Source organism: Mesoplodon bidens, assembly GCF_964165515.1.
Source record: "Mesoplodon bidens genome assembly, contig: HAP1_SCAFFOLD_532, whole genome shotgun sequence".
Taxonomy (NCBI): domain Eukaryota; kingdom Metazoa; phylum Chordata; class Mammalia; order Artiodactyla; family Ziphiidae; genus Mesoplodon; species Mesoplodon bidens.
Window position 1 is genome coordinate 246,961 of NW_027671287.1, and position 14,931 is coordinate 261,891.

General features: G+C 42.5%; 1 long non-coding RNA gene across 1 annotated transcript; it reads left to right on the plus strand.

Moving 5' to 3' along the window:
* Window positions 1-10,296: 10,296 nt before the first annotated feature.
* LOC308611606 lies at window positions 10,297-12,649 on the plus strand. The gene is made up of 3 exons (XR_014014970.1): window positions 10,297-10,359; window positions 10,828-10,852; window positions 12,587-12,649. It is a non-coding gene; the product is annotated as an uncharacterized lncRNA (long non-coding RNA).
* Window positions 12,650-14,931: the final 2,282 nt, after the last annotated feature.

Below are 14,931 nucleotides of genomic sequence, written 5' to 3' on the forward strand. Positions count from 1 at the left end.
GCAAAAAACACACAATTCCTTGGTCACACTAGCCATGTATGAAGTGTGTCTGTACCATCTGGAATTTCAGGTTGGTAAGGTTGACGGTGAAAGCTATAAATGGGTTTATAGAAGTGAGGGGTCGAAAGGTGATTTTCTCAGCATCTCTCCCTCATTTGAAATTTTCAACTGTGATCAATATCTTATTGAAGGACTCTGTCTGCACAGAGCACAGGGGAGGTCTGAGAACCTGGAGGGAAGACCAGGGTGATGCCTTGTGAGCCAGCAAGTCGAGTAGGAGAAATGGGTGGGTCAACTTGTATAATAACTTTATGCTCATGGTTGTGTTTGTACAGAATGGATCTTGGAGAGCATACATAGCACTGATGCTGATGACGATTCACATAGCGAACAACTCTCAGGTAGGATCTAAAGGGAGACAATTCCTAGAACACTAGGGTTCCACCCGGTTCTTTAGAAACTAAGGAAGGTGAATATGAAATCAGGAAGAAGGAAATATGTGTAGGATTCTGATTTGCTCTTTCCAAATTTTAATGATATAATAGAGTTATTGTGTCCATGTCCTTTGACTGTACTGTGCTTATAGTCATCTTTTCTTGCTTTGCCATTCAGAAATTTTCTTTCTCACAAGATTACTCTTTCATTGCTTTTTCACTGCCAAAGATGAAAGGTTCGTTTCTGTTTTGTACCTGCAGAGTATTTTGCACCAGGATTTTGGTTTCCTTTTCACATTCACGTATGATGGCCATATCCTAGTGGGAACAAAACTCTCATAGTCACTTGACACTAGAGAACAAGTTCTTACAGTGAGTGTCAGGTGGTGGATGAGACTTGAACTCTCTCCGTCAACACTTTCAGGACTTGTAGCTTCATGTTACTTTTGTCCTCACTGTTTATTCCTCATGGAAAGCGCTCTCCCAGAGGTGTATGAGTCACAGAACACATACTTTGGGATCAATGCATGTGCTCAGTCTCCTCATTTCAGCCTCAGCACCTCCCAACGCTGATGTGCAGACATGCTTCCATTTGAGAGGGCTCCACGTCCAGCTGATCCTAAAGACCCTTCATGCCTGGCAGGAATTCTAGAGGACTCTGTGAAGTGGCTGCTGGGCTCGCTTCACACACTGGCTCTCACAGACCTGCTAACCTGGTCTCCTGGAATTCACCAGGCCCAGGAAAGAGACTCAGGCAGCAGGACCCAGGGTCACTGCTCTTCTTACAACACACTGCTCCATCCGGACAGCCCTGCCCCTGCTCCCCACACCCCAGTCCTGCCTACCCACTCACCTTACCTCAGGCCTGCCTTGGTCTTATCCTTCCCAGTTCTTCCAAGTCTGGGGTAAACCCTGGCAGGTGCTGTGTGTTTATGAGGCTTCCCCTGCTGTAGAACTTTTCTTTCAGTATTCCACACTAAGGGAATTAGGACAAGTTACTTTTAACACTAATATTGCTTTAATCCTCTCTAAGGGGCTAAGAGACTTACAGAGTTGTTTTGAAGTATCTAAGGTTAGCTCAGGCACAGGACCCTTACTTGTTTTGTGAAGTTGGTTGCATATCTAGGCTATTGTGGAGAATGCTGCAATGAACCTAAGTTCATCTCATTGTGATACTGATTTAATTTCCTTTGGATATATACCCAGAACTGTGATTGCTGAATCATATGATATTTCTGTTTATAAATTTATAAGGAACCCCCGTACTCTTTTTCATAAGAGCTGCACCATTTTACATTCACACCAGCAGTGTACAAAGTTTCCAATTCCCTACATCTTAGCCTTAAGCTGTTAATTTTTTTCTTTATAATACACAGCCTAGCAAGTGTGAGGTGTTCATTTGCATTGCCCTGATGATTAGTGAGGTTGTGAAATTTTTCCTATATTTGTTAGCCATTTGTATGTCTTTTTCAGGAAATATCTTATTTAAGTCTTTGCACATTTCTTAACCCATTTATTTACCCTTTTTAATTTTTTAACTTAGTTTTCATTTGATTTGTATTGTTTTTCTTATATGTTTTGGACATTTGCTCCTTTTCTATTATATGTTTATAATCTTTCTGTAAGTTATATTTTCATCCTATTGACTGTTGAAAAAACTATACTTTCCCTATTTGTTGTCTTAGAAGCTTGGTGAATTTCATTTGGCCATGTATCTATGAGTTTTCCTGGTGGTTATTTATTCTGGTCTTTAGGCCTATGTATCTGTTTCTATGTCCGTACTGTACAGTTTTGATTCCTGTGGCTTTGTAATGTGTTTTGATGTCAGGAAGTGGGAAGCCTCCATCTATGTTCTTTGGTCTCAGGATTGTTTTGTCTGTTTGGAGTCCTTAGTGATTCCATATGTATTTTAGGATCTTTTTTTTTTCTATTTCTTTGAAAATGACATTGGGATTTTGATAGGTATTACAATGAATTTATATTTACCTTTGGGTAGTGTAGAAATGTCAACTATAATAAGTCTCCAGTCTATTAATATGATATGTCATTTCAATGATTTGTTCCTTGTTTAATTCTTTCAGCAGTGGTTTGTAGTTTTCAGTGTACAGGCCATTTACCTTCTGAGGGCATTTTGTCCCTTCCTTTCCTGGATTTTTCAGAGGCAGTGGTGAGAAGGATGGCCTCATGAAGTGAGTGAATGTCCCTCCCTCCCTTCTGCACCTGCTCGCTGATTATGTCTAGCACAGGTGCACTGGGCCATGCTCATTACCTCTCCCCTCAAGTGGAACACCTGTCGGGAATTCCTCTAGGATCTCGGTGTTGACATAACTGTTTCAGTGTCCCCAGGGTCTCATGAGTGCCTGGCAGGTATGCATGAGCCTAGGAAACACCTACAAATGAATCATCAAATCTGGCCAGCAAACTGCCTTGCAGAAGGTGTTGGGCTGCACCTCTCACGCCTGCAAGCCCTGTACTTGCTCAGCCTCAGGGCTAAGGAAAGAGCCCGGAGTCAGGGACAGAGACATTCATGGTTTAATAAATGGGAGATCTTTCACGTCAGAAGCAAAGTGGTCCTGGAGAGACATCCCACTGTAGATAGCCGATGGCAGGCAGAACGCAGCAGCAGCAGTAGCAGCATGCTTCTCTCTGGGCGGAATAGGCAGGCTACCAGTTAAAGGGGGAGTTGACAGCAGATGGGCTCATCGGTTACCAGGGAAACCAGCAGAGGGACGCATCCCTCTTACCCCTTGGGCTAAGTACTTCACGGGGCAGAGGTTTTACCTTCGTTAAACCATCAGCAAATAGTCATCTTTAATTGATACAACATACAGAAATGAATAAACAGGGGAGTGGTGGTAACATTCTCCATATATTATATATATATATATACATATATATGGAGAGAGAGAGAGAGAGGGATGTGTATTACAGTGTGGTAGCCACTAGCTAGTTGTGCCTGTTATAATTTATTTAATTCAATCAATGATTATCTTAGTGTATTAAAATAAAACAAAATAAAATATCCAATTACTCAGTCACATTAGTCACATTTTAAATGTATCCATAAGACTGGTAAATTCATGTTCGTGTTTCTACAGAATCGACTCTGGATAGCATTTGTGGCCGTGATAAGGAAAAGGATACAGGTAGGAACAACACTTACGTAGGATCTAATGGCAGAGGGTTCCTGGAACTTTAGGGTTATATCTCCTGCTTTGGAGACTGAGGAAGGTGGATATGAAATCAGAAAGAAGAATGAAATATGTGTAGAGTTCTGACTTGTTTTTTTCACATTTTAATGATACAACAGAGAGAAATTGTGTCCTTAGACGTGACTGTGCTCTATAATCACCTTTTCTTGATTTGCTCATCAAAACTGATCTTTTGCACATGAGCTGCTCTTTCTTGTGCTTGTCACTGCCTAATATGGAAGTTTGTTTTCTGGTTAGCACATCTAGGATATTGTGCACAGGAGAGTTTGTTTTCTTTTGCATATTGACCTATGATGGACAGAACCTGTGCGTCAAAACTCTCATGGGCCCTTGAAACTTGAGACCAAGTTCTTCTAGAAAGGGTGAGGTGGTGGATGAGAAGTGAACTGTCTCCCTCTGCACTTTCAGGACTTGTGGCTTCACCTCATGTTTTGTCCTCACTGTTTGTTCCTCTTGTAAAGGACAGTCCCAGAGATGGATGAGTCACAGAACACGTCCTCTGGGATCACTGCATGTGCTCAGTCTCCTTGACCTCATCTCAGCCTCTGCACTTCCCCAAGGCTGATGTGCTGACATGCTTCCACTTGAGAGGGGTCCACGTCCAGCTGCCCCTAGAGACCCTCAATGGGCGGCAGAAATTCTAGAGGGCTGTGTGAAGGGGCTGCTGGGCATCTTGACACACTTGCTTTCACAGCCCTGCTGACCTGGTCTCCTGGAGTTGACCAGGCCCAGGACAGAGACTCAGGGCAGCACGACGCAGGGTCACTGCTCTCCTTACAACACATTTCTCCGTCCAGACAGCCCTGCCCCTGCTCCCCACACCCCAGTCCTGCCTACCCTCTGACCTTTCCTCAGGCCTGCCTTGCTCTTATCCTTCCCAGTTCTTCCAAGGCTGGGGTAAAGCCTGGCCGGTGCTGTGTCTTTATGAGGATTCCCCTGCTGTAGAACTTTTGTTTCAGTATTCCAGACTAAGGGAATTGGGACAAGTTACTTATAACTCAAATATTGTTTTCATCCCCTCTAAGGGGCTAAGAGACTTACGGAGTTTTTTTGAAGTACCTAAGGTTAGCTCAGGCACAGGACCCTTACTTGTTTTCTGAACGTGGTTGCATGTTCTTCCTTCAACACAGCTGTTGCCCAGATTTGGTTAATATTTCTTTTCCTCAGAAGGAGATGGTGCAGAGATAAATGTTCTAAGATCTGGACCTCCTGAGTGGAAAACCCAATCTGAGATCCCAGTGGTGGGTCCCAATGTGGGTGGTCTGGATCCCTGACCTGCACTTACCACTCAGCCAAGTGATCCTCAGTCATGGAGCAAGGGAGTCCCTGCATCCGTATCCTTGGCTGGAAGTCCTAGCATCTCCAAAGGTCCAGTCCTTGCCCATCAGTTGGCCTTAGTGGTCACAGAATCCAGGGCAGCTATGGGTGGACTTATCAGTTGACTTTGGCACAGTCATTAATGTGAAATTCACCTCAGGACCTGCATTCTCCTGGTCAGCTCCCAGATTCTGAGAGGTGTGAGACCCCATGTATACAGTACAGGTCATATCTGTCAGTGCTGGTGTCTTTGCTTAAACAAGGCCAAAAGCAGATAAGAATCAGGGAGCTATTTTATTGTATTGGATAACATTACCATAAGCCTTAGAATTGGTCAATTCCTGTAGCCCACACCCAAGGACTCAAAGTGGAACCTGACTGTTAGCCTGTACACTTCTCCTGCACAGCTGGGTTAGAGACAGGCTGTGCTCAGTCTGGGCTCCTTCTTCATAACGAAGTGTCCCACTTATGGAACAGCTCCCTAGAGTATGGACAGCCGCTGACTCAGTGGGCATACTTACATTATACAGAAACCAAAGACTGGGAGAAAAATATGATACGATTGATAGTGGCTGTATCTAATGGGTAGGACTTCAGTTTTGTCAAATCTTGTGTATTTGATTTTCTTTAAGACAAGTGATTAGTGAATAAAATAGCATATTTTGTCTAGGATGGAATTCAGTCCTTTAAGGAGGTTGCTGTTAATCAAGTATAAAATATTATACAACAGAAGACATGATAAATGCAGTAGCTGGCATTGTGGATGCTGGAGAAAGAGTGATCTGGGAAAAATCAAGAGACAGTGGCAATTTAGCAGAAGCTCAAAAGAGGCAGGAGGGGTCATTGGTCTCTGTCATTGAAACACAGCATTCATTTAAGTGTTTACCATTTTTTAGATCGATCCTTCCCTTCTGATTAGGCTCCCCTTAGCTAAGAAGCCAAAGCTCTGTTTTCATTTCCTTCCTCTTGTCCTTTGCCTTCCTTCTTCCCCAAAGAGGAAGGCCCAACACCAGCTCAGCCCACACTTACTAACCTCCCACATCCATAGACACCCCCCATGTCCTCATCGAGAAGAAAGCCACTGAGTAATTCCTGAGCAGCATCACCAGTGTCCTGACAATTACTCTGTGTCCCTCCAGCTCTCCCTCAGGATGTGGCGGTTGACCTGCACCATGATAGGACAGAAGAAAAGCCTCCGTGGGTCCCCAAGGTAAGCTGGATTTTTTCTGGTCTGAGATAGAAATATTGCTTTATTTCTCTTTCAATAGAATTAAGTTATGAATATTTGAGGGTATTCCTTCCAGATATATACAACTCCCTTGGTTGGGAGAATGTGGAGTGAGAGTCTATTACCAACTCATGGTTCCTAATTCCACAGGACATTAAAATTGACAGCATCCATTACAGCCTGTAGAGTATGGATCTCTCTCTCCTGCAGCGATTTTTCCTCTAGGAAAAGAATTCTGTAATTTGCAACCTAAATGGACTTGGAAGTTCCATCCTCCCAGCAAAGTTCTTGCCTTTCTGCCTGAGTAGGTTTGCTCTGGTAACCCTTGCTGGATTCCCTGGACCACTGTTTCTTATGAGGTTTTCTACTGTCAGCAAATGAACAAAAGACCTGAGCATCACTGTGACCTTATCCTCATAGTGTTTTCTCTTCTGTATTTGCAGGTGGCCTTCCCAGAACGTGAAAACGGTATGTATTGTGGAATCAGTCACTTGGGGAGGAAGAACTTTGAAGATGAGAAAGTGGGACATTCTTGCTGGTTTTCGTGTAGAGGGCAAACTGATTCCAAATTTGTGCTGGGAATGAGAGTAGGGGTCCTGGTGATAGAAAGAGATTTACAAGTAATGTGACCAATTACTATAGTCCCAGGAAGAAGCTGTATTACGGTTAGGTGGTGTAGGTTTGTGTGCATGAGACTGGGTGTGTCTGTATGTGAAATGAGTGGGATGATTCTGTGTGTGTATGTGAACTTTTTGTGTTGTGTTTCCCTTGATTTATGTTCCCCTAAACATCACTGTTACTGGGGCCAACTTTCTAAAAAATATTCCCATCACCACTGCATCATGAATGGGTATGGATATAAAAATAAATATACTGTACACTTTCAGTGTGTGCATTGATTTTATACCAAGTGAGCCTCATTTAACCTGGAAAACAAATCCTATCACCACCCAAGCAAATGTTTACTGGATTTTTTTTCTTTTGGCTGTGTTGGCTCTTCGTTGCAGTGCGCGGGCTTCTCATTTCGGTGGCTTCTCTTGTTCCAGAGCACGGGCTCTATGTGCATGGGCTTCAATAGTTGTGGCACTTGGGCTCAGTAGTTGTGACTTGCAGGCTCTAGAGCACAGGCTTTGTAGTTGTGGTGCACGGACTTAGTTGCTCCATGGCTGGATTCTTAATGAACAAAACTGGGTTTCAGCATGCCTACTACTGGTTCAATTACAACTTCATTTAATAAGAAATCTCATCTCTTAGTAGGTCTCATAGCATTCTGAATGGTTATGATGCATCTCTCTGCCACTTCCCTCTTTCTAACTGTTTCCTATTAGAGCCTCGGGATGAGTCCTTCCCCCTTACCTGAAGCACCTAGTGCTAGGCAGGCCTCCTTCCTTTTGCAGGGAGCCCATGCTTGTACCCACATGCCACAGCCATTTCTGAAGGAGTCCGAGAAAGAAGGAGCCTCCAGGAGTAGATGGAGGAAATTCACTCCACCTTTCTCCTTTGAGGCTAATATTCACTATCGGATTCTGTGCTAAGGAAACGAAATGTCCTTCTCCTGTGGAAAGTCTGTCTTCCATCACTTGTGCCGGCTGTGTTTCTGTGTGCTGGGCAAGGAACACTGCATAAGGTGAAGAGAAACCCCAGAGATCTACCCCACGTATTGAGCTCAGGGTAGGCACTGGCTCTCTCTGTCCTGTCCATAATCCATCATTCATCGTGGTTGTGACTCTTGGACAGTCACTTTTCTCTCTAAATTTCCACACCCTCCACCATAACATAAGGGTTACAACCCCCACTTTGCCCTCCCCTTCACCCCCAACAGGGCTAGGTGTCAGACATGATCATGGATATTCTCCATGAGCTGTAAAGCATTGTTCCCATGAAAAAGCTGAAGAGTAAACTTGAATCCCTCCTTTACTTGTTGCCGTCAAATCCATCCTCTCCTTTCAACAGCTATGAAATATCCAGCTTATTCTTGCCATCATTCAGGATTGAACACTTATAGAGCTTTTTGAAGCACCGGTCCTTTATTTTTCAAACATTTTACCTATATTCAATCATTTTTGGCCCCATGACATAATGCTAAAAGTAGGCCATATTAGCATTCCTACATCTCAGAACAGGGAACTGAGGCAAAGAGGGATCTATATATCTTTCCCAAGTACATGCTTCTTCTAAACGGGATTTGAATCCAGTCCATCAGTCATTGTCCCAATGGTTTGCTGAGTTTCTAGACATTCTCAGTTAAATAAAGATATTTGCCCACAAAACCTGTCTGTTGGGTGTTTTCACTGCATAGCAAACTGCAAGATCTTCCTAAGTCCAACTTTGATTCAGGAGGCTCTGCTGGGCAGCTGGTGAGGAAAGGGACCAAAGGATTGAACTGTAAATAAATTATTGGTAATTTCCCCATGGTCTTCTGCCAGCATGATGTCAATAGTTGTCTCTATTGTAATGCATTTCCCAGGATGCTGCTCCCAGAATGCGAGAAGAAGAAACACTCATCAGAGGTCAAGAATATCAATCCCAGGCTGGCTGAAAAAGATCCGCATCTGGCCACATTTTAGGGTGCACGCTATAAATGACCCAGCTGAAGGTACTGTGGAAAATTTTTCATTAGGTTCTCTCAAGAGTAATTATTCTAGTTTATTCAGTGCCTCATATTTAAGAAATAGCTATGAAATATTAAGCAGTATTCTTCTTTTATTCCATGTGTTCAAATTGAAACTTACTAAGCCAGCTGGTACTGTTTTAACCATGGAAGTAAACATACATTTAAAATTCAAAATTTGGTTCATGTTTAAGAGGGAAGATGGTCTCTAGTTATGGTTTAGACATTAGCTGATTTTTGAACGTTAGCAACAACACATCCCTCCCTGAAACCATGTTTTGAGATTTCTTTAAATTATTAGACATTATTTAGAACAGGATTATACTGACATAAAAGTTGTACATCCATACAGAAAATTCCTGTATCCTATCACTCCAGTTTCAGCTATTAATAATATATAGCATAGGTGAAGTACATTTGTTACAATTAGTGAAACAATGTAAGTATATTTTTACTAATTAAAAGTCCATAGTTCACCTAAGAGTCATACCTTGTGTTGTTATATTCAATGATATTTGAAATATGTACAGTATTATTTGTCACCATTATGGTGCCATAGAGAAATGCGTACACTAATGTTCATAGTAGCATTATTCTTAGTAGCCAATAGATAGAAACAATCCAAAGTCCATGAGGTGATGAATGGATAAATAAAATGTGATATCTACACAGAATGGAATAATTTTCAACCATAAAAAGGAATTACAGTTTGACTTATTCTACAAAATGAATGATCCAAATAATATAAAAATTATATTATTGTTAGTGAAATAAGGCAGGCGCAGAAAGACAAATATTATATGATTCCACTTGTATGAGGTACCTAGTGTAGGCAAACTCACAGACACCGGAAGTAGAAATGACCAAGGTCAGGAGGCAGGAGTAAGGTGGATTATGATTTAATGGGTACAGAGGTTACGTTGAAATGATGCAAAAGATTAAGATGTAGATTGTGTTGATGGGTACACAGCATTGTGAAAGTTAGAAATGCTAGTGAACTGTATACTTCAAAATTAGGAAAAGCATAAATATGTATATTTCATCACAATAAAATAAGTCAACAATCCAACAGAATGGACGATGAATGAAGGAGCAACATATTTGATTAGAAGGAAGCTGAAAGAGTCTTGTAACATTTCAAGAAGAAGGGGGATTTGGAGGGACTTTCAAATGGGCAGAGGGGCCGTGGGACTCTATACTGAAACATAGTGCAATGTTAGTGTTCAAGCTTTTTCAGACTGACACTTTCAAATTGATTAGGTTCCCTACAGCTAGAAAGCTAAAGGTTCTCTTCCTCATTTCTGAAATGTTCCTCCCCTTTGCCTTCCTCCACCCACCAGGGAGGTTTGTCCAACAGCACCTCAGTCCACACTCAGTAACCACCTGCATCCATACACTCCCACCCTGTGTCCACATTAACGAGGCTCTCTGAGTAATTCCTGAGCAGCATCACCAGTGTCCTGACACTTACTCTGTGTCCTCCTAGAGCCCCATGAGGACCGTTTGGAGGAACTGCCCTATGTGAGGGCAGTTGAAGAGGCTCCTTCTACCTCCAGGGTAAGCTCCCCTTATTTATCAGAGATTAAAAGTTTGCTTCATTTCTTTCTTTTCCAATTGATTTCAGATCTGAAGATCTACAATGTTTAAGACAGCTGATGTATACAATTTTGTTTGGTTGGATGCATGCTGATTGAAGCTCTTTCCCAACAGATAACTTATTCAAAAGGCCATTTAAAAAATGGCAACATCAGTTAGAAACTGTAGGGTCAGACACACTTTCCTCAGCAGAAAATTTCCCTCCTTGAAATAGACTTTTGTATTTGCTCCTCAAAGTGGACCTGAGAGGTCTTCCAGGCAAAGATCGAGCCTTTACCACAGCTGTCTTCTCTGGTTTCTTTTGGGGCCATTGACTCAACAACAGTTTCCCATTTGCTTTTCTGAGGACAAAAGAAGAGATGAAATACCTGTGTCCACAGAGCACATGATGCTGAGATCCTTACACTGTTTTCTCTTCTCTAATCACAGGTGGATTGGACAGCAAACAAAAACGGTATGTATTCAGAGATCACCCCTGTGCTGAGGAACAACCTAGATGATGAAGAAGGTGGGACTCTCTTGCTGGCTTTGCTTGGAGAGACACCCTGATTCAGGGTCCCTACAGGGATGAGGGCTGGGGGTGTAGAGCTAGAGACTGATTTCCCAGTAAAGAGCCATGCCCAAGTTCTATGGTCCTGGAAGTAACTGCATCATTTAGATGATGTGGGTTTGTGTGTATCAGGGTTGGGGTGGGGTCCATGTGTGAGCCTATGTGGTGTGATTGTAAACCTGCATGCGTGAGCGTGTGTGTGTTTCCTCATGAGATATTTCCCTCTTACACAGCACAATTCACCTGGCAACAAACCTCATCACCACTGCACACTGTCTGTACACTACCTTGTTCTTCCCTCAACACAGCTGTTGCCCAGATTTGGTTAATATTCCTTTTCCTCAGAAGGAGATGGTGCAGAGATAAATGTTCTCAGCTCTTGACCTCCTAAGTGGAAAAGCCAAACTGAGAACCCAGGGGTGGGTCCCAATGTGGGTGCTCTGGATCCCTGACCTGCACTTACCACTCAGCCAAGGGATCCTCAGTCATGGAGCAAGGGAGTCTCTGCATCCGTATCCTTGGCTGGAAGTCCTAGCATCTCCAAAGGTCCAGACCTTGCCCATCAGGTGGCCTTAGTGGTCACAGAATCCAGGGCAGCTATGGGTGGACTTATCAGTTGACTTTGGCACAGTCATTAATGTGAAATTCACCTCAGGACCTGCATTCTCCTGGTCAGCTCCCAGATTCTGAGAGGTGTGAGACCCCATGTATACAGTACAGGTCATATCTGTCAGTGCTGGTGTCATTGCTTAAACAAGGCCAAAAGCAGATAAGAATCAGGGAGCTATTTTATTGTATTGGATAACATTACCATAAGCCTTAGAATTGGTCAATTCCTGTAGCCCACACCCAAGGACTCAAAGTGGAACCTGACTGTTAGGCTGTACACTTCTCCTGCACAGCTGGGTTAGAGACAGGCTGTACTCAGTCTGGGCTCCCTCCTCATAACGAAGTGTCCCACTTATGGAACAGCTCCCTAGAGTATGGACAACCCCTGTCACAGTGGGCATACGTATATTTTATAGACAACAAAGACTGGGAGTAAAATATGATACGATTGATAGTGGTGGTATCTAAATGGTAGGATTTCAGTTTTGTCAAATCTTGTGTATTTGATTTTCTTTAAGACAAGTGATTCGTGAATAAATATAGCATATTTTGTCTAGGACTGAATTCAGTCCTTTAATGGAGGTTGCTGTTAATCAGGTATAAAATATCATACAACAGAAGACATGATAAATGCAGTAGTTGGCATTGTGGATGCTGGGGAAAGAGTGATCTGGAAAAAATCAAGAGACAGTGGCAATTTAGCAGAAACTCAAAAGAGGCAGGATGGGTCATGGGTCTGTGTCATTGAAACAGAGCATGCATTTTAGTGTTTACCATTTTTTAGATCGACCCTTCCCTTCTGATGAGGCTCCCCTTAGCTAGAAAGCCAAAGCTCTGTTTTCATTTCCTTCCTCTTGTCCTTTGCCTTCCTTCATCCGCCAAAGAGGATGGCCCAACACCAGCTCAGCCCACACTTACTAACCTCCCACATCCATACACACCACCCCATGTCCTCATCGAGAAGAAAGCCCCTGAGTATTTCCTGAGCAGCTTTACCAGTGTCCTAATTGTTACTCTGTGTCCCTCCAGCTCTCCCTGAGGATGTGGCTCATGACCTGCACCGTGATAGGACAGAAGAAAAGCCTCCGTGGATCCCCAAGGTAAGCTGGATTTTTTCTGGTCTGAGATAGAAATATTGCTTTATTTCTCTTTGAATAGAATTAAGTTATGAATATTTGAGGGCATTCCTTCCAGATATATACAACTCGCTTGGTTGGGAGATTGTGGAGTGAGAGTCTATTACCAACTCATGGTGCCTGATTCCACAGGACATTAAAATTGACAGCATCCATTACAGCCTGTAGAGTACGGAGCTCTCTCTTCTGCAGCGATTTTTCCTGTAGGAAGAGAACTCTGTAATTTCCAACCTAAATGGACTTGGAAGTTCCATCCTCCCAGCAAAGTTCTTGCCTTTCAGCCTGAGTAGGTTTGCTCTGATAACCCTTGCTGGGTTCCCTGGACCACTGTTTCTTATGAGGTTTTCTGCTGTCAGCAAATGAACAAAAGACCTGAGCATTACTGTGATCTTATCCTCATAGTGTTTTCTCTTCTGTAATTGCAGGTGGCCTTCACAGAACGTGAAAACGGTATGTATTCTGGAATCAGTCACTTGGGGAGGAAGAACTTTGAAGATGAGAAAGTGGGACATTCTTGCTGGTTTTAGTGTAGAGGGCAAATTGATTCCAAATTTGCGCTGGGAATGAGAGTAGGGGTCCTGGTGATAGAAAGTGATTTACAAGTAATGTGACCAATTGCTATAGTCCCAGGAAGAAGCTGTATTACGGTTAGGTGGTGTATGTTTGTATGCATGAGACTGGGTGTGTCTGTATGTGAAATGAGTGGTATGATTCTGTGTGTGTATGTGAACTTTTTGTGTTGTGTTTCCCTTGATTTATGTTCCCCTAAACATCATTGTTACTGGTGCCAACTTTCTAGAAAATATTCCCATCACCACTGCATCATGAATGGGTATGGATATAAAAGTAAATAAACTGTACACTTTCGGTGTGTGCATTGATTTTATACCAAGTGAGCCTCATATAACCTGGAAAACATATCCTATCACCACCCAGGCAAATGTTTACTGGATTCTTTTTTTTTTTTTTTTTTTTTTGGCTGTGTTGGGTGTTCGTTGCTGTGCACGGGCTTCACATTTCGGTGGCTTGTGTTGTTCCAGAGCACGGGCTCTAGGTGCATGGGCTTCAATAGTTGTGGCACGTGGGCTCAGTAGTTGTGACTTGCGGGCTCTAGAGCCCAGTCTTAGTAGTTGTGGTGCACGGGCTTAGTTGCTCTATGGCTGGATTCTTTTTTTTTTATTTGTGAGAGTATATTAATAATTTTTATTGATTACTTCTTTTTTTTCCTTTTCGGCTCAAAGATAATTTTTTTTATTAGTTTCTGCTTTATAACAAAGTGAATCAGTTATACATTTACATCTGTTCCCACATCCCTTCCCTCATGCATCTCCCTCCCTCCCACCCTCCCCATCCCTCCCCTCAGGCGGTCACAAAGCACCGAGCTTATGTCCCTGTGCTCTCCGGCTGGTTCCCACTATCTATCTACCTTACATTTGGTAGTGTATATATGTCCATGCTTCTCTTTCACTTTGTCACAGCTTACCCTTCCTCCTCCTCATATCCTCAAGTCCATTCTGAAGTAGGTCTCTGTCTTTGTTCCCGTTTTCCCCCTAGGTTATTCATTACATTTTTTTTAATTCCATATATATGTGTTAGCATACAGTATTTGTCTTTTTCTTTCTGAGTTACTTCATTCTGTATGACAGTCTCTAGGTCTATCCACCTCATTACAAATAGCTCAGTTTCGTTTCTTTTTATGGCTGAGTAATATTCCATTGTATATATGTGCCACATCTTCTTTATCCATTCATCCGATAATGGACACTTAGGTGGTTTCCAGCTCCGGGCTATTGTGAATACAGCTGCAATGAACATTTTGGTATGTGTCTCTTTTTGAATTATGGTTTTCTCAGAGTATATGCCTAGTAGTGGGATTGCTGGGTCATATTGTAGTTCTATTTCTAGTTTTTTAAGGAACCTCCATACTGTTCTCCATAGTGGCTGTACCAATTCACATTCCCACCAGCAGTGCAAGATTGTTCCCTTTTCTCCACACCCTTTCCAGCATTTATTGTTTCTAGATTTCTTGATGATGGCCATTCTGACTGGTGTGAGATGATATCTCTTTGTAGTTTTGATTTGCATTTCTCTAATGATTAATGATGTTGAGCATTCTTTCATGTGTTTGTTGGCAGTCTGTATATCTTCTTTGGAGAAATGCCTATTTAAGTCTTCTGCCCATTTTTGGATTGGGTTGTTTGTTTTTTTGCTATTGAGCTGCATGAGCTGTTTATAAAT